This window comes from Muntiacus reevesi, chromosome 11, assembly GCF_963930625.1.
Source record: "Muntiacus reevesi chromosome 11, mMunRee1.1, whole genome shotgun sequence".
Lineage (NCBI taxonomy): Eukaryota > Metazoa > Chordata > Mammalia > Artiodactyla > Cervidae > Muntiacus > Muntiacus reevesi.
Window position 1 is genome coordinate 44,668,024 of NC_089259.1, and position 19,058 is coordinate 44,687,081.

Genomic DNA, 19,058 nt, shown 5'->3' on the forward strand with positions numbered 1-19,058 from the left:
TTTTATTCATGCAGTTACTTTGGCATATATCAGGTTTCCTTAGTGATTAGCAGTATTAAGGGAAAAATAAATGCTACTTATTTCAATAGCAGTTATTTTTATATACCGTCATTATGATTCATATGGCTTTTCAAAGTTGACATTTAGAGGGAAATTTATTTGGAAATTAATTGTCATACTAATTTATTAACACTGACTTGAGTGTGTTTGATCTTTGCCAATAAGCAAGACTTTAAATCAGACTGTGACTTTTGGACTCTGTGGGAGAAGGCGAGGGTGGGATGTTCTGAGAGAATAGTATTGAAACATGTGTACTATCAAGTGTGAAACAGATCACCAGCCCAGGTTGGATGCATGAGACAAGTGCTCAGGGCTGGTGCACTGGGAAGACCCAGAGGGATGGGATGGGGAGGGAGGTGGGAGGGGGGATCAGGATGGGGAACACATGTAAATCCATGGCTGATTCATGTCAATGTATAGCAAAAACCACTACAATACTGTAAAGTAATTAACCTCCAACTAATAAAAAGAAATGAAGAAAAAAAAAGAGAGAGATGCCAGGAAAAAAAAAAATCAGACTGTGGATGGTATTAGAGAAGTTTACACTTGTACTCTCAGAACAATAAATTTGTTAGCAAATATTTACTAACCATGTACTAATACATGTCATGAGCCATAGATACAGTGGTGACCTTTACCTTCACAAAGCTGGCAGTCTAATGGAGAAATAAAGGAACAATGAGCAAAAGTATGATGATGATAGAGCAAACGGCAGGATACTCAGAATGAGACCATATAGACTCAAGGTGTATCTAACTGAGCCCTGGGAGGAACTGGGGAAGGTTACCTGGAGGGAGAAATGTGTATGCTAACATCAGCATGGTGACTAAGAGTAAGACTGTCAGTTATGGAAGGGAAGGAAATTAGGGGCACTAATGCATACCCTGGAGACAAGTCAAAATGAAGTTTTTTTAACAAACTGCAAATAATTTAGTATGGTTAGCCCATAGACTGAGAGGCAGTGAGTTGTAAGAAATGAAGCAGAAAAGGGAAATGGGTCCTAATTATGCATTTGAGCCATTGTCTAACATCATAAAGGGTTAGAAGATTTTGAGACTATGCGTGATATGATCTGACTTTATATAAGAAGTCCATTCTGTGATGTGGAGGAAGACTGAGTATATAAAGCTGTGGACAAGGAGGCCTCTTTTAGAGATTGTTTCCCTTACCAAGGTGGCAAGTAATGATGGAACTACAGTAATAGCAGCAGAAATGGGGAGGATTGGGCCAGACTGGGAAAAATGCTCAGGAGGTAGAACTAAGCTAACTGGATAGTTAGGAGGATTCAGTGACTAGACTGGACTGGGGAGTGAGAAGGATGTCACTAAGTTCTTGATTGGGCAACCGTGGGGACAGTGATGCAGTCTTTAAAGCATCAGAAAAACACATGGCTTCACCTGAGAAAGATGACAAATTTAGTTTAGTTTCATTAAGTGTATGTGACATATGTGAATAGAAAAATTGACTGTATAAGATCTGAATCTTAGAAGAAAGATCCAGACATGCGCTAAACCTGTGGCATAGGTAATGCTACTATTCTCTTTTACAAAGAAGTACTTTTAGTCCTGTGACTCAGTTCTGTTATGGGATTTTGTAATAAAGGCTTTTATTGGTCAACTTAAAAATCTTAAAATTTATGGGATTGTTTCTATGATAAACATGCATGATTGCTTCCAAATAGTACACATAGCCACATAAACCTTAGTATGTAGCCATTTTGAGAATGTACTGATTTTTTAGTTTTTGTTGTTGTTATTGTGGGTGGTGGTAGTGATTTTCATTTTTTCTAAAGTCCTTTAAAATACAGCTCAGGTATTTGCAATTTGTATTTACAAATTACAAATGCAATTTACAAATTGTATTTACAAATTTACATGTATTTATAAATTGATGTAAGCTAGCCTCTCTTCTCTAAAATGACTGGTAGCAGTAGGTTGGGAAACAGATGATGGAACCATTTCTGGAAGCAGGGAAAATGAACAGGTTTCCTTTTCCCCTGTATTCTGACTCCATAGCCACGTCAAAGTGGATGCCACCTAGTCAGGTTCTTCTGGGATTGGGGCTGCTGCTGCTGCTGCTGCTAAGTCGCTTCAGTCGTGTCTGACTCTGTGCGACCCCATGGACGGCAGCCCACCAGGCTCCCCCGTCCCTGGGATTCTCCAGGCAAGAACACTGGAGTGGGTTGCCGTTTCCTTCTACAATGCATAAAGTGAAAAGTGAAAGAGAGGTCGCTCAGTCATGTCTGACTCTTCGCAACCCCATGGACTACAACCTACCAGGCTCCTCCGTCCATGGGATTTTCCAGGCAAGAGTACTGGAGTGGAGTGCCATTGCCTTCTCCAGGGATTGGGGCTACCACCCTAGATACCCCAGCCAGCCACCAGGATGACTGCATGATAGTGAATCTAGGATGGATGGTTGCCACCAGGTGGAGCCAGACTGCAGCCTGGGCCCCCAGCCAGCTGTGATACAGGCTCACCTGTATCATTTTATTAACCTCACAGTAATCTAATCGTATGTTTTATGTGGCTGAATTCTTTTGAATCCCAGTTTCCTCATTCTGGCAGGAGTTAACTGTAGTTAGAGCTTACATTCCACTTGTCTTTCACAAGGTAAAAATAAATTGTAAATTATTTCCTTTGAAACTTACAGCAAAATAATTAAGGAAAGGGTTTTAGTGTTCCTTGTTATGAAACATGATATCCCGAAAACACAAGAGTACTCATTTAGGTGTTTTTGTGTCTGAGCAAATTGATCACTTGTTCTTGACTTAGATGTTTATGCTGATTACTTTTACTTCATCAAAGTATGCTGTCATAATATGAATTAAAATGGAAAAAGTACTTACACTTGCATATATGTACTTAGTCTCCTTGCCCCTTGGGCAGTAAGCATTTTTAGGAGAAAGTTAGATTAGAGAAATATGTTTTGCTTTTGGTTTGTTTTCTATGCAATGGAGGATATTATAAGAGAGTGCCTTTTTAAAGACTTAAATATAAGTCATGACACTGTAAAACCCCTAGAGAGAAATACAAAATATTCTCTAACATAAGTTGTAGCAATCAGTCTCTCAAGTCAATAGACATAAAAGCAAAAATAAAGAAATGGACCTAATCAAACATAGAAACTTGTGCATAACAAAGGAAACCATAAACAAAATGGAAAAAATGGCATATAGAATGGGAGAAAATATTTGCATATAATACAGCAAGGCTTCATTTCCAAAATATACAAATAGTTCATATAACCCAATAACAAAAAAGCAAACAACCCAATCAGATAATGAGCAGAAGACCTAAATAGACATTTATCCAAAGAAGACACACAGATGGCCAGTAGACACATGAAAAGATGCTCAATGTGTCTAATTATTAGAGAGATGCAAATCAAAACTACAGTGAAGTGTCACTTCACACCAGTCAGAATGGCCGTCATTTAAAAGTCTAAAAATAACAAAAATGATGGAGAGAGTGTGGAGAAAAGGGAATCTCCTACATTGTTGGTGGGAATGTAAATTGGTTGCACCCACTACGGAAAACAGAATGGAGATTCCTTTAAAATCTAAAATTAGTTGCTGTATGATTCAACATTCCTACTCCTGGGCATGTATCTGGAGAAAGCTCTATAATTGAAAAAGATATGTGCACCCATGTGTTCATAGCAGCTATACAATGAAATAGTACTCAGCCATAAAAAAGAATGAAACAGTGCCCCTATGTGGCAGCGTCATGGACGGACCTAAAGATTATCATATTAAGTGAAGTAAAGTGAACAGACAAAGATGAAAACTGTATGACATCAGGTATATGTAGAATCTAAAATATAATACAAATGAACTTATTTACAATACAGAAACATTCTCACAGACATAGAAAATAAACTTAGGGTTACCAAAGGAGGGGCAGGCATAAATTAGGAATTTAGGATTGACAGATACAAACTACTCTATAAAACAAACAACATCCTACTGTATATTACAGGGTACTATATTCAATATCCTGTAATAAACCTAATGGGCTTCCCTGACGGTTCACTGGTAAAGAATCAACCAATCCTGCCAATGCAGGAAATGTGAGTTTGATTCCTGAGTTGGGAAGATCGCCTGGAGAGGGAAATGGCAACCCACTGCAGTATTCTTGCCTGAAAAATTCCATGGACAGAGGAGCCTGGCAGGCTACAGTCCATGGAGTCACAAAAGAGTCGGACACAACTGAGTGACTAAATAGCAACAACCATGAACCATAATGGGGAAAAAAAAATATGTACTGAAGGTTGAGATTTAATGAAGTAATTTTGCTACTTTAATAAAGAGAAAGAGTGCCTTTTTATGTCCTCTTCTTAGATGTAAAAGAAAGATGGAACTCATTCCATCCAATCTTGATCTGCCTCTGCAGTCAGTCATATCAGTAGTTTGTGAAGTTAAGGGGTTGAGAGGTAAGGGGAAGAGAAAATAGAGATGAAGACTTAAGAAATGGCTGAGATAAGCAAAAAGAGAACTTATGTATTTGGGTACATCTAAAATACTTTATTTAGAATTATTATGTGTATGCATGCTTTGGCTCAGTCTAGGAGTTGGGTTTCTTGTCTTTTTCTGGACTTTATTCTTCTTTAAAATGATACTTGGGAGTTGTGTGAAATAATGAGTGAAACTCACTCTGGTGGTGAGATTTACTATATAAAAGACTTCTTACTTAGTAGGACCCTCTTGTGCATTTGGAAGAAAAGCATTAGTCCCTGAACAGGGAGTATAGTGTGAGAGAGATTTGGAATGAGACAAATTCTGGCTGTACGACTTTATTAGCTGAGTGAATATGTTACTTAATATCACTGAAGTTTAATTTTTTGTTATATAAAATGAGCTAGTATATTTCACAGGGTGATCTGTAAGTTCTAAATGAGATAAAATATGTAAAAAGTACACTATAATTATAAAGCTGTATATAAATGGTAGTTATTTAGGTACCTTTTATTTATGCTGCTGCTGCTGCTAAGTCGCTTCAGTCGTGTCTGACTCTGTGCGACCCCATAGACGGCAGCCTACCAGGCTTCCCCGTCCCTGGGATTCTCCAGGCAAGAACACTGGAGTGGGTTGCCATTTCCTTCTCCAATGCATGAAAGTGAAAAGTGAAAGTGAAGTTGCTCAGTCATGTATGACTCTGCGACCCCATGGACTGCAGCCCACCAGGCTCCTCCCATCGATGGGATTTTCCAAGCAAGAGTACTGGAGTGGGGTGCCATGGCCTTCTCCGTTTTATTTATGAGAAATGCTTAAAAAATTTCTTGTATCCATTATGTTGACAGTTTAAGTAAAATGAGCATTGTATAAAAGAAAACCAGTAACATCATGGAATTGTTTGCATGCCTGTGAGCTCAGTTGCCAAGTCATGTTTGACTGTTCGCAGCCCCGTGGTCTGCAGCCCACCAGACTCCTCTGTCCATGAGATTCTCTAGGCAAGAATACTGGAGGAGGTAGCCATTCCCTTCTCCAAGGGATCTTCCCGACCCAGGGATCAAACTCAGGTCTTCTTCATTGCTGACAAGTTCTTCACCATCTGAGCCACCAGGGAAGCCCTGGAATTGTTTATCATCACTTAAAGGCAGTATTATAAAATATGTAATTATTCTTAAGTGTTGATTTCCATGGCATTTAACCATTTTTGTTAAATAAGACAATATAAGCATAGAGGGTCTGCATGCCATTTGTTTCAGTCTAAATTTCTGCATTAAATGGCTTACTTACTGTTGATTAATATTGTGAGATGGTGAAATAAGAGGAGATAAATTCAGCTGATTAAGTTTTTCCGGAACGTAAAACTGATTCATTGTTATAACCACAGAAAGAGCTATACGCATAGTAATACTGTAAAAAGAGTTGAGTAAAGAAGAGCTTGTGAGAGATGCTCATTATACTTTTTTTTTCTGCACAGAAAAATGTGAAAATGCAAATTGCTTTACAGTTATTTAAAAGGGGGAAAGCAGTAGAGAAAAGGAGATCAAAAATATGCTTTTAAGTGTAACAATTAGTATTGCTTTAGTGATTTTATTTTCTCACCATATCACTGAAAACCATCTTGACCACAATTTATCATCTTCCAAAGTACTCAAGAAGAAATTTAAAGAAATAAAAAACTTAAGTTTTGCGTAGAATCTCAGAGTGATATTAAGCACCTTTGAATCTTGGATCTGTTTATTTACAAAAGTTAGTTGAGTATACATAACACATTACAATAGGTGAATTGCAACTAGTGTACAGGGATTTCGTTCATGATTTGAGAAGTGTATGCCCTCATTAGCACTTAAACAAGCACACGTCTTTCACTCTTATCTTAACAGATATGGGGCAGGGTGTGGGGGGGAACATGCCACATGACAGTGGGGTCTTCCCACCAGGGGTTGAACTCATGCTCCCTGCAATGGGAACTTGGAGTCTTGAGCACGGAGTCTTAAACCACTGGACTGCCAGGGACGCCCTGTATGTTTTTAAAGTTCTTCTATGAAAAAACTTAACCATATTAATACTGTCTTTGCAGTTAGACTATGCTGAAAGTATGTGGCTTTACAGATAACATCTCAAATAATTGTAAATGAAGTTTTATTATTAGCTATTTGTTATTGTACATTATTTTCTTTATGCACTGTCGGTGATTACCACAGGTGTTCACTGCTTAATTGATATTTAAGAATTCTCAAAGTGTTTAGGGTATTCCAGGTATGAAGCAGTGAGAGTTTGAGTTATGCAAAAACTTAGATTTGCCTGCACTGTTTAGTTCATAGGATGGTGAGAGAGGCTGGTTGAAGAATAGGGTCAGATTTTTACACGTTCTGTTGTCAGGTTATTTTAGGAGATTTTATAGTAAAAGAGTGACATGATATATTCAGTTTTTTGTAATCACAGTTGGCAGTGTAAGGTGGATTATGATTGTAAAGGACATGAAGGCAGGAAGACTGGTTAGGGGATGGTTGCAAAATTTAAGTGAATATGAAAAATGGAAAGAGAAAATAAAAGTTGAAAGAATATTTATAGTAGAATTGACAAGACCTGGTGATTGGCAGGAAGTGAACAAGAATGACTCATCTCTTCTGCTGAGTCTCTATTCTATTCTAGTCTCAGAGAGATGACTAGTTAGACACGGCCATTAACTCAAGGTTATAAACAAAATTGAGAAAGGAAGATAATTAATTTCTGATGTTTTACAGATATGACAGCTCCGATCAAGCTCCAGAGTACCTTCTCTAAGATCATATTGTTTGTCTGTTGTTCATTAAGACAATTTTATTATTTATTTTATTATTATTGGGGTAGCATTTGATTGGTGACATTATATACAGTTTCATGGATACAGTAGTGTGCATCTACTTGTGTACAGCGGTGTATACAGATACCCTGCGACATGCTTACCACCAAAACCTTGTTTTTCATCTGTCATCATACAGTTGGTCACTTTTACCCGTTTTGCCCTTCCCTTCCCTTTCTCCTCTAGTAACCACCACACTGTCCTCTGTATGTTTGTGTTCGTTTCTGTTTGGTTTGGCTTGTTCATTTACTTTGTTTTTATTTATTTACTAGTTTTTTATAGTCCACGTATGAGTTAGATCATACAATATTTGTCTTTCTCCATCTGACATACTTCATTTGGCATAATAACCTCAAGGTCCATCCATGTTATTGCAAATGGCAAAATTTCATCTCTTTTTTATTGCTGAGTACTATTCCATTGGGGGTGTGTGAGTGTGTGTGTGTGTGTGTGTGTGTGTGCAAATTAGTGTTTTCTTGTTCTTAGACTATATATCCAAAAGTGAGATAACTGGATCATATGGGAGTTCTATTCTTAGTTTTTTGAAGAATCTTCATACTGTCTTCCATAGTGGCTGCACCAATTTACATTCCCACCAACAATGTTTAAGGGGTCCCTTTTCTCCACATCCTCTTCAACACTTGTTATTTCTTGTCTTTTTGATAATAGTTGTTCTTATCCGGTGTAAGGTAATAGCTCGTTGTGGTTTTGCTTTGCGTTTCTCTAATAATTGGTGATTTTGAACATCTTTTCATGTACCTATTGAGCACCTGTATGTCTTCCTTTGAAAAATGTCTGTTAAGCTCTTCTGCCCATTTTTATTTGGGTTGTTTTTTGTTGTTGAGTTGTATGAGTTCTTTATATATTTTGTATATTAATCCCTTATATTGTGTGTATCATTTACAAACATCTTCTCCCATTCAGTAGGATCATTGTTGTGTTATTGATGATTTTCCTCACTGTGCAGGTTATTAATTTAATGTTATCTATTTGTTTATTTTTGCCTTTGTTTCCCTTGCCTGAAAAGACATATCTGGAAAAATATTGCTAAGACTGATGTCAAAGAGCATACTGCTTATGTTTTCTTTGAAGAGTTTTATGGTTTCAGGTCTTACATTCAGATTTTTAATCCATTTTGAGTAAATTTTGTTTATGATGTGAAATAGTTTTTTGCATGTGGCTGTCCAGTTTTCACAACACCATTTATTGAGGAGGCAGTCCTTTCTCTACTGTATGTTCTTTGCTCCTTTGTCATCCCACATGTGTCGGTTTATCTCTGGGCTCTCTATTTTGTCACACTGATCCATGTATCTGTTTTTCTGCCAGTACCATTCTGTTTTGATTACCGTGGTTTTGGAGTATAGGTCGAAGGCAGGATGTGTGATGCCTACAGTTGTGTTCCTTTTTCTCAGGATTGCTTTGGCAGTTAGAGATCTTTTGTGGGTCTATGTGATTTTTAGAAAGTTTTGTTCTGTTTCTGTGAAAAAATATCCTTGGGGTTTTCATAGGGATTACCTTGAGCTTTAGACTGCTCTAGGTAATAAGGACATTTCAACAATGTTAATTCTTCCAACCCATGATCCCAGAACATCTCTCCACCTGTTTGTGTCTTTTTCAGTGTCTTTCAACAATAAGATCACATAGTTTATAACTAGGAATTTTCTCTACTGTGCCCCAGATATAATTCCCCTGAGCCCTCAGGAAAGACCCTGAGGCAAGAAGGGATCTTAAGCTGCTGAAGCTTCTGTAGCAGTTTTCTCTGTTTTCCCCAGGATACTCTTACAAATATTATTGTTTTATTTTTATACAATAAAAAATCTTGGGAAACATTGCCCTAATTGTCATTCTCTAAATGAATACCATCGTATTTTTAAAATTTTTTATTAAGTATAATTGACTTGTATTATATTAGCTTCTGGTGTACAGCATAGTAGTTCAGCCTTTTTAATAGATCCTACTTGATGCAAAGTAATCACAAAATCATGGCTATAGTTCCCTGAGCTGTACAATACATTCTTATTGCTTATTTATTTTTTACATAGTAGTTTGTGTCTTTTAATCTCATACACCTATCTATCTCCTCCCCTAGATTTTCATATTTAGATTATATACTAACTAGAGCTACTATTTATTGAGTGTGCATAAATAGATGTATCACATACATTGTAGAGAGAATTAAATTGAGCATTTTATGAGGTTGTAGGTATTAATATCTCCATTTTACAATGTAGAAACTGAGACACTGAGAGGTTGTGATTTTTCTGTAATTGTAGACATTTTAACTGGTGAAACTAGATACTTCTGACTCTATAATGTAATGAAGATTCCCATCTTACTGGCCAAGTCTATGAAAATTGACAAAAAATTTCTTACTGAAACTTATTTTAGTGATAATGTTTTGGGGAAAGAATCTCAGCCTTTTCAGAGAATTTGCAAATCTTGAAAGCTTCGCAGGTGGTGCTAGTGATAAAAGAATCTGCCTGTCAGTGCAGGAGACTTAAGAGATGGGTATTTGATCCAGGTTCAAGAAGATCCCCTGGAGGAGGGCATGGCAATTTGCTCCAATATTCTTGCCTAGAGAATCCCCATGGACAGAGGAGCCTGGTGGACTACAGTCCACAGGGTCTCAAAGGGTTGGACATGACTAAACCAATTTAGCACGCACATACGCACACAAACCCTACTTCACACTTGAAGGCTGAGTGTGAATTATGAGAACTGTATAAAAGCATTTGTGATTTTGAAAATTAGAGAAGAGACCTTTATTTTTCTATACAATGGTGTTTTTGGGGAGGGCCTGCCTCTCTGAGACTCCTCTCCTTAGTCCCGGGCCCTGCACCTGTAACTAGAGCCGGTCCCCTCTGCTGCACAAGGGCGCACTCCAGCAGTTCTCCCTTCTGTCTCCTACACTAGCAGTTTCCCCCTTTCCCCATGGATAAGCATATTGTTTCTCCTCTCTTTAAAAAACCTCTGTATCTCCCTTCCCACCCTAACCCCCCATTTCTAATCACTGTCCCCATTTTGTTCTCTGCTTTGCGGCCAGATTCCTGCAAAGAGGTTATATGCTCATTTTTTGTCGTTGTCAGTCAGTCGTGTCCGACTCTTTGTGACCCCATGGACTGCAGCATGCCAGGCTTCCCTGTCCTTCACCATCTCCCAGAGTTTGTTCAAATTCATGTCAGTGATGCCAGCCATCTCATCCCCTGTCGTCCCCCTTTCCTCCTGCCTTCAACCTTTCCCAGCATCAGGGTCGTTTCCAATGAGTTGGCTCTTCGCCTCAGGTGGTCCAAAGTATTGGAGCTTCAGCTTAAGCATCAGTACTTCCAGTGAATATTCAGGGTTGATCTCCTTTAGGATTGACTGGTTCGATCTCCTTGCAGTCCAAGGGACTCTCAAGAGTCTTCCTCAGCACCACAGTTCAAAAGCATCAGTTCTTCGACACTCAGCCTTTTTCATTGTCCAACTCTCACATCTGTACATGACTACTCATTCTTTACCATTTTAAAAGTTCACTAGCAAGCTTTGCCCTCTTCCCCCATACCAGTCTAACAAAGCTACTCTTACCACAGCTCCCAGAGACCATGTTGCCCAAAGTGTAGTGGTCAGGTTCTTAGTTCTCATCTTACTTGACCACAGCAATGTTGAATGCAGTTGATTACTCCCTCTTCCTGGAAACATAGTCTAACTGCCTTCCAGGATCCCGCACCGTGACTTTTGCCCTTCGTCACTGGCTGTCCTTATTTTCTTTACTGGTCCTCCCCGTCTCCTCGACATCTTTGGCAGCTGCTTCCATGGCGTTTCCACTTGGTTATGTAATAAGCCGATCTTTTAATTTAATGTGTCTGGAAGCAAACTTCCCTCCAACCTAGCTCTGCCTCAGTCTGCTGCTGCTGCTGCTAAGTCACTTCAGTCGTGTCTGACTCTGTGCAACCCCATAGACGGCAGCCCACCAGGCTCCCCCATCCCTGGGATTCTCCAGACAAGAACACTGGAGTGGGTTGCCATTTCCTTCTCCAGTGCATGAAAGGAAAAGTGAAAGTGAAGTCGCTCAGTCGTGTACAGCTCTTCGCGACCCCATGGACTGCAGCCTACCAGGCTCCTCCGTCCATGGGATTTTCCAGGCGAGAGTACTGGGGTGGGTTGCCATTGCCTTCTCCCTGCCCCAGTCTGACCCAGTGCAATTAAAGACAACTCTAGTCTTCTCGCTCAGACCAAAAACCTTGAGATCCTTTTCAAAATCTCTTTCTTATTTTCCATGTTTTAGTCATTCTAAGATCCTTTTGATTGTGTCTTCAGAATTTATTGATCTTTTATCATCTCACAGATATAGCCTCGGTTCAAGCGACCATTATCTCTTGCTCTGATTACTGCAAGAACCCCTTAAGTGGTCCCAAATCTTCCTTCTGTCTTCCTGTTAAATAGTAGGTCAAATTGGATCACTCCTCTGCTCAGGTAAAAAGGCATTCCATCTTACTCCATCAAAGTTTAAATGATTAAAAACGAAATTATAAGTGATTAATATGACCTGTGATAACTACATGTTCTATGCCTAGTATCCCCAAATTTCTTTCACAGCCTCTGTTCTAAGCACTTGCTTAATCACCTTGCCTCCTCTTCCTCTGACTGTTAGGTGTGTTTCCCACCTCCTTTGTATTTACAGTTCCCACTGCTTAACCACCACTTCTGGATGTCCTGGAGCCCTATCTCCTCACTTTCTCCACACCTTCAGATGTCACTTGCTCTCTTCATTTTTCCTGCTGAGTCTGTTTAAAACTATGGAAGCCCCCTCTTCTCCTGTACTTGCTCACCCACACTCATTAACCCCTTCTCTGCTTTATTTTTCTCCAAGAACTTAGGACCTACTGGCATATGTTTGGTTTCTTTCCTATTACAGTGTAATCTCCATATGAGTAAGGACTTTCATCTGTTGTTCAGTGTCACACTCCCCTGTGCCAATGTCTGATTTATAGTAAGTGCTCAATACATACTTGTTTAGTGAAAGAATGATTTATTCCTACTTTAGAGAAATCAGACTATGGGTTTAGATGAAATGAAAACCTGGACAAGATTTATAATAAGATGGATTTACAGGACCTAGCTTGGCAATTGACATTTATAGTCACTCAGTTAACTGTCCACCAGAGTCACCTAGTTTCATTTTAATATATTCCATTTTATTCCATCAGCTACTTGTTAAACCTCAACACATTAATGGAACAAGTGTTTTGCATTTTGGTACTTACCATTTTTATAATTTTAAAAGATCATTTATCTACTTTTGGCTGAAATTTTCACATCTATAAAATCAAGAAAATCTACTTGGGAACCAACTAACATAAAGGGAAGAAAAGTCTAGCTTGTTCATTTGACAAATAATCTCAGTAAGTTTCCACTCTTAGAATGCCTAGCTTCCCCCAAGAAAGTATGTTATATAAGATTTCTACTTTGCTTTTTTTTTTTCATGTCCTGTTCATTCACTTGTCAACTATCTATATTAATTAAAGGACAGGTTATCAGTCATTGATTGTATAATAGCAGATAATCCACTTAGAATTCTTTTATTTCATGTCATCTTAAAAACAAATACAAACGAGCAGTTGTATGTTTTGTCCTGGAGGAAGAATCTGAAGGTAGAGATTAATTCAGATGCTTTTCTAATAAGTAAGCTTGTCTTATAAACAGCCAGTTTCAGTCCCTTTTTTGTTCCAACTAGAAAAAATATGTTCATTTTTATTAAACAAAAATATTTTTATGTGGAGACGGAAGGAGGAGAATGGGTTGCTTAGCCATGCTTGCTGAAGTCTTCTGATGACCATGTTTCTTTTGCTGTGTATCCTTGGTCAGTTTCAAGTTCTGAGGCATTTGAAATGTTTATTCAGACTAATACATGCTCTTGGCATTGTCAAATTCTATTTTTTTCCTATTAGAATTCTAAAAGTTCCTAAAGTTTTTCTCCTTCTTGTCACAGTCTTCTTAACACTTTCTAAGTATGTATTTCAGTTTGGCCTATTGATACCATGAAATTTTATCAAATGTATCTTGCTGCTAAAAAAGTAAGAAAATACTTTCCTTCCTGTGCAGAACTCTAGTATTATTGTATAATATTTTGTACTGAGGTTTGCAGATTTCAGTTGTGGGATTATTATTGTTATTCAGTCATTAAGTCGTGTCCAACGCTTTTCCAACCTCATGGTCTGTAGCCTGCCAGGCTCCTTTGTCCATGGGATTTCCCAGGCAAGACTGCTAGAGTGCTCCCCAAGTGACTGCCTAGAAGGGTAGGATAGGGTTGGGAGTTGGGGAGAGATTCAAGAGAGAGGGGACATATGTATGCCTATGGCTGATTCGTGTTGATGTGTGGCAGAAACCAACATAGTAATATTGTAAAGCAGTTATCTTCCAATTAAAAATAATAATTAAAAAAAAAAGAACCCTGAAGTGGGTTGCCATTTCCTTCTCCAGGAAATCTTCCCAGACCAGGGATCAAACCCATGTCTCTTGCATTGGCAGGAGAGTTCTTTACCACTGAGCCATAGAAGCCCCAAAAGCCCATACTTTTGGATAAACTTACATATTCGAAGTCATCTCTGCCCAGATACACTAGGTTGCATATGAAATATATCTATTTTGTTGTAACAGTTAAATTCTTTTGTTGGAGAAATAGTTAAGAACTTAACTCTTAAAGTTTATTGTTTGAATGTTATAATTTAAGTGATATCTTCCAGTTTTTTTTCCATAGAAGTCCTGGTTTATGTCTATTTCTTTGGCATAATCATATTTTTTTTGTTTTTGGCTATGCTGGGTCTTCGCTGTGGTGCCCAGGTTTCTCTTGTTGTGGTGCTTAGATTCTAGAGCATGCAGACACAGTTGTTGCGGCACGTGGACTTAGTTGCTCTGTGGCATATGGGATCTTAGTTCCTCAACCAGGGATCGAACCCACATCCCGTGCATTGGCAGGCAAATTCTTAACCACTGGACCATGAGGGAATTCCCTGGCATAATTATTAACAGCACCTTCTTTCACTCAAAAAGCACCTAAGTTGAAAGATATATTATTTGGACATGAATGATAATACTAGGCTATTTACTTTTTTTTTGCATTTTGCATGGAATTGATAAGATTTCTTTTCCCTTTTCTACTATCTTTCCTCTTAATCGACCTCCCACGTGCAAATATAGAATGATGGGAAGAGATAAGCACATGTGTATGGAAGATGGAGCTAGTAGAAAGCAACATGAAAGAATTATGAAAAACAGTTTAGGAATCAAATGCTAGCTTTCTAAAAAGCATTTCTAAGGATGAAATATTTGAATTTGTGTAATTTAAAACATTTGCTATAATGTTGGCCACCTTCCAACATCTTTCTCTGTTATTATATTTGATTATATATACTCAGTTTGAACTTCGAAAATTTTAACTCCATTAGCTTGTTCATGCTCTTAATTTTTCAAGTTTGTCTTTTGAAGAACATTTGAGTTCCTGCTATTTGTCCTGTAATTGTATTTCTTTTACATTTTCTAATACATTTAACATTTTCAAGTGGATAGTTTATTAGTTACATGGCAGTTACGGTCTTAGCTGTGACAGGAATCAGTCCATCTGGTGTTTCATCAGACCAGCTTGAGTTTGCAAGAACATGGACCATAAATACAAATGTATAATATAGTCACAATTATTCTAAGAATTGTTTTTGACTTAACATCTATTTGTATTAGGAGATAATCATATAATATAAATCTCACAATGACAAGATTTCCCAAAGAGAAGATCTCTGTGAGACAAGGGTACTCTTCAGAGAGGCGGCCTAGTGTGATGAAGAGCATGGACCCGAGCACCATACGGTTTGGGTTCGAATTTGGGCTCCAGAGTTTATTTAGCATGTGACTATTGTAGGCACATACTTCTCTGTGTTTCAGTCTTGTCCTTTGTATTGTGGAGATAATGATACAACCTGTCTATACCTTGTGGAGTTGTTGTGAAGGTTAGATGAGTTATTATTAATATACGTACAGTGCCTGCCGAAGTTCCTAGTACAGCATGAGCACTCTCTGTTACTGTCACTGTTATTGTCAGTGGAAGAATTGCAATTTCTCTCCCGGACTAAAACATTAAATGTCAATTCGTAACATTAAAGGAAGTATCTCTAGTCTTTATGTTAAAAGGAATTGTGCTATTTCTTACTGAAGTATGCAGGTTGTGGCAGGATGTGGAAGGCATGGTACCTGATAAGACCGGTTTACACAGAAATCTTACCAGCAGACACCTGTGGGAAGACTTGTTGGTAGAAACTTGAGTTTCAAGCACTTTCTCCCACTCATTTTCTTTTTCTTTTTTTGAGTTAACTTTATTTATTGGTCCTTCAAGGGCCAACTTTCATGTCTTTCATTCACTCATCTGTTCCTCTGGTTAAAAATAAACAACTCCTCTTCTTTGTGGCCATAGAACTTGTTTATGCATTAATATAGCACTAATGATAGTCAGTTTCCCTGGTGGCTCAGCTGGTAAAGAAACCTCCTGTAGTGAAAGAGAGCCGGGTTCAATCCCCAGGTTGGGAAGATCCCCTGGAGAAGGGAACAGCTACCCACTCCAGTATTCTGGCCTGGAGAATTCCATGGACTGTATAGTCCATGGGGTCACAAAGAGTTGGCCACAACTGAGCGACTTTCACTTCACTTCACTTCAATGATAATTAGTTGGATGATACAGACTTTCTTTCTTTCTCTTCCGGTTTTACTGAGATATAATCGACACAGCACTGTATAACGTTAAGGTATATAGCATAATGATTTGACTTTTATACATCATGAAGAGATGACCACATGAAGTTAAGTGAACACCCATCATTTCACATAGATAGAAAATTAAAGAAATGGCATCACTGACTCAATGAACGTGAGTTTGAATAAGCTCCAGGAGTTGGTGATGGACAGGAAAGCCTGATGTACTGCAGTCCATGGGGTCGCAAAGAGTCAGATACAACTGAGCATCTGAACTGAACTGAACTGATGAGAACTCTTAGGATTTATTCTCTTAACTTTTATAGGTGATGTACAACAATGCTAATTATATTTATCATGTTGTACATTACAGAGATGCAAGTTTGATCCCTGGGTTGGGAAAATCCCCTGGAGAAGGGCATGGCAACCCACTCCAGTGTTCTTGCCTGGAGAATCCCATGGACAGAGGAGCCTGGCAGATTACAGTCCATGGGCTCTCAAAGAGTTGGACATGACTGAAGCAGCTTAGCATGCAGGCACATTACTAGCACTTGTTTACCTTATAACTGGAAGTTTGTACCATTTGGTCACTTTCATCCAATTTCCCCTCCTCCTACCACTCCCCCTGCCCCAACTCATGTACACTGATCTTTTTTTTCCTGTAAGTTTGTTGACTTGTTTGTTTCTGTGGTATGATGACCTACAATACTATGTTAGTTCTTGTTACACAGCTTAGGGATTCCATGCATGCATGCGTGCTTAGTTGCTCAGTCGTATCTGACTCTTTGCAACCCTGTGTACTATAGCCCGCCAGGCTCCTCTGTCCTTGGGATTCTCCAGGCAAGAATGCCGGAGTGGATTGCCATTCCCTTCTCCAGGAGATCTTCCCGACCCAGAGATGGAACATCAGTCTCCTGCATTAGAGGCGAATTCTTTACGGTCTAAGCCACCAGGAAAGCCCATAGTGATTCCATATTTCTATATATTTCAAGTGATCACTATGGTAAATCTGATTATTACATTTGCTTTTATTTCTAATGTCCATTTCTGCAGTAAAGGAAATATAGTTAGAGACTGGAGCTTTTCCACCTACCAACTAAGCTTTTATGATTAATTAGTACTGTAAATGTATCTACTTGGAATTTTGCAACTGAAATAACTTCTAGGATTAAAAAAAAAACTATATAGTATTTGAGAAATGAAAATTGCAACCAGTTTTGGATTACAGTTTACCTGTGGCAGGAATCAATCCTTCTGGTATTTTGTCAAGCCAGTTGGAGTTTGAAAGAGCGTGGGTCATAAAAACAAGTATATAATATATTCACAATTTTTCTAAGAATTGTTTTTGACTTAACATCTATTTGCATTGAGATAATCATATAATATAAATCTCATAATGACAGAATAACTAAAATATGTAGATCATTTAGTGATGAAAAACATGTGTGTTTAATATATTCTGAGGATATCATTCTATCTATAAAATTAAAAATTTTGTATCTCAGTTAATTTAGTAATAATCGAATATTTTTGAAAGTCTTTACAATCAAGATGATACCAGAAAATAATGGCATGCCATTTTGTGATGTATCTTTTAAAAGATACCTCCACTTAGATAATAATATGCAGAAGCTATTTTCTATTTAGTAAGAGTTGTCTATACTCCAGTTTTTTTTTTAATTATTTTATTTCTGGCTCATAAGGTATTTTACTAATGAATCTCTATTTGTTGACACTTTCTGAATTTTGAATTTCTTGTTAGCATCACTGTACAAAAGATGACATCAAGCCACTGGCACAACAAATATGACCCCTAAACATTTCTGTCTAATAGTTTTTAGATAGATTTATTCAAATTGTGTGGGTTTTCGTGGCTCCCTCCTGACATTCTCCATCAGTAATAAAAACCAAATTCTAATATCCAGTCCTGTTCTTTATGGGAGATAGGTGATATAATGTAGAAAATACTCACTTTGGAATAAAACAGAGCTGAGCTCAATTTATGGCTTTAATACTAAAACTCCTACTTGGACCCAGGGATTTAAGCCCTCTAAGCAATTTACTCAACCGTAAAGTAGATTAGAAAATACGACACCAAGGATTTCTAGGCATTAAGTGACCACAATCATTTACATTATACTCCAAATTTATTAATGTTATAGCTCTATTAGAGAAGAGGATTTAAAAAAAAAAATTGAATGACTCTGAAAGAAACTTACTGTTGGTATTTTTCTTGATCCAAACTTCTACTATGATAAAAAACCAAATAGGATTTGATTTTTGAAGGCCCCTATCTGGCTGTATACAGTTCATGCTGTTCATGAACAGTATGAAAAGGCAAAAAGATAGGACGCTCAAAGATGAACTCCCCATGTCGGTAGGTGCACAATATGCTACTGGAGATCAGTGGAGAAAGAACTCCAGAGAGAATGAAGTACAGAGCCAAAGCAAAAACAATACCCAGTTGTGGGTGTGACTGGTGATGGAAGCAAGATCCCATACTGTAAAGAGCAATACTGCATAGGAACCTGGAATGTTAGGTTCATGAGTCAAAGCAAATTGGAAGTGGTCAAACAGGAGATGACAAGAATGAACATCAACATTTTAGGAATCAGCAAACTAAAATGGTCTAGAATGGGTGAATTTAACTCAGATGACGATTATATCGACCACTGTGGGCAAGAATCCCTTAGACGAAATGGAGTAGCCATCATAGTCAACAAGAGAGTCCACAATGCAGTACTGGGATGCAGTCTCAAGAATGACAGAATGATCTCTGTTTGTTTCCAAGGCAAACCATTCAGTATCACGGTAATCCAAGCCTATGCCCCGATCAGTAAGGCTGAAGAAGCTGAAGTTGAATGGCTCTATGAAGACCTACAAGACCTTCTAGAACTAACACCCAAAAAAGATGTCCTTTTCATTATAGGGAACTGGAATGCAAAAGTAGCAAGTCAGGAAACACCTGGAATAACAGGCAAATTTGGC

The 19,058-nt window shown here is 38.1% G+C and overlaps 1 protein-coding gene across 2 annotated transcripts in view; it reads left to right on the top strand.

Moving 5' to 3' along the window:
* PIBF1 (progesterone immunomodulatory binding factor 1) overlaps positions 1 to 19,058 on the top strand; it is a 217,917-nt gene that overhangs the window by 48,823 nt on the left and 150,036 nt on the right. The window lies entirely within an intron of this gene.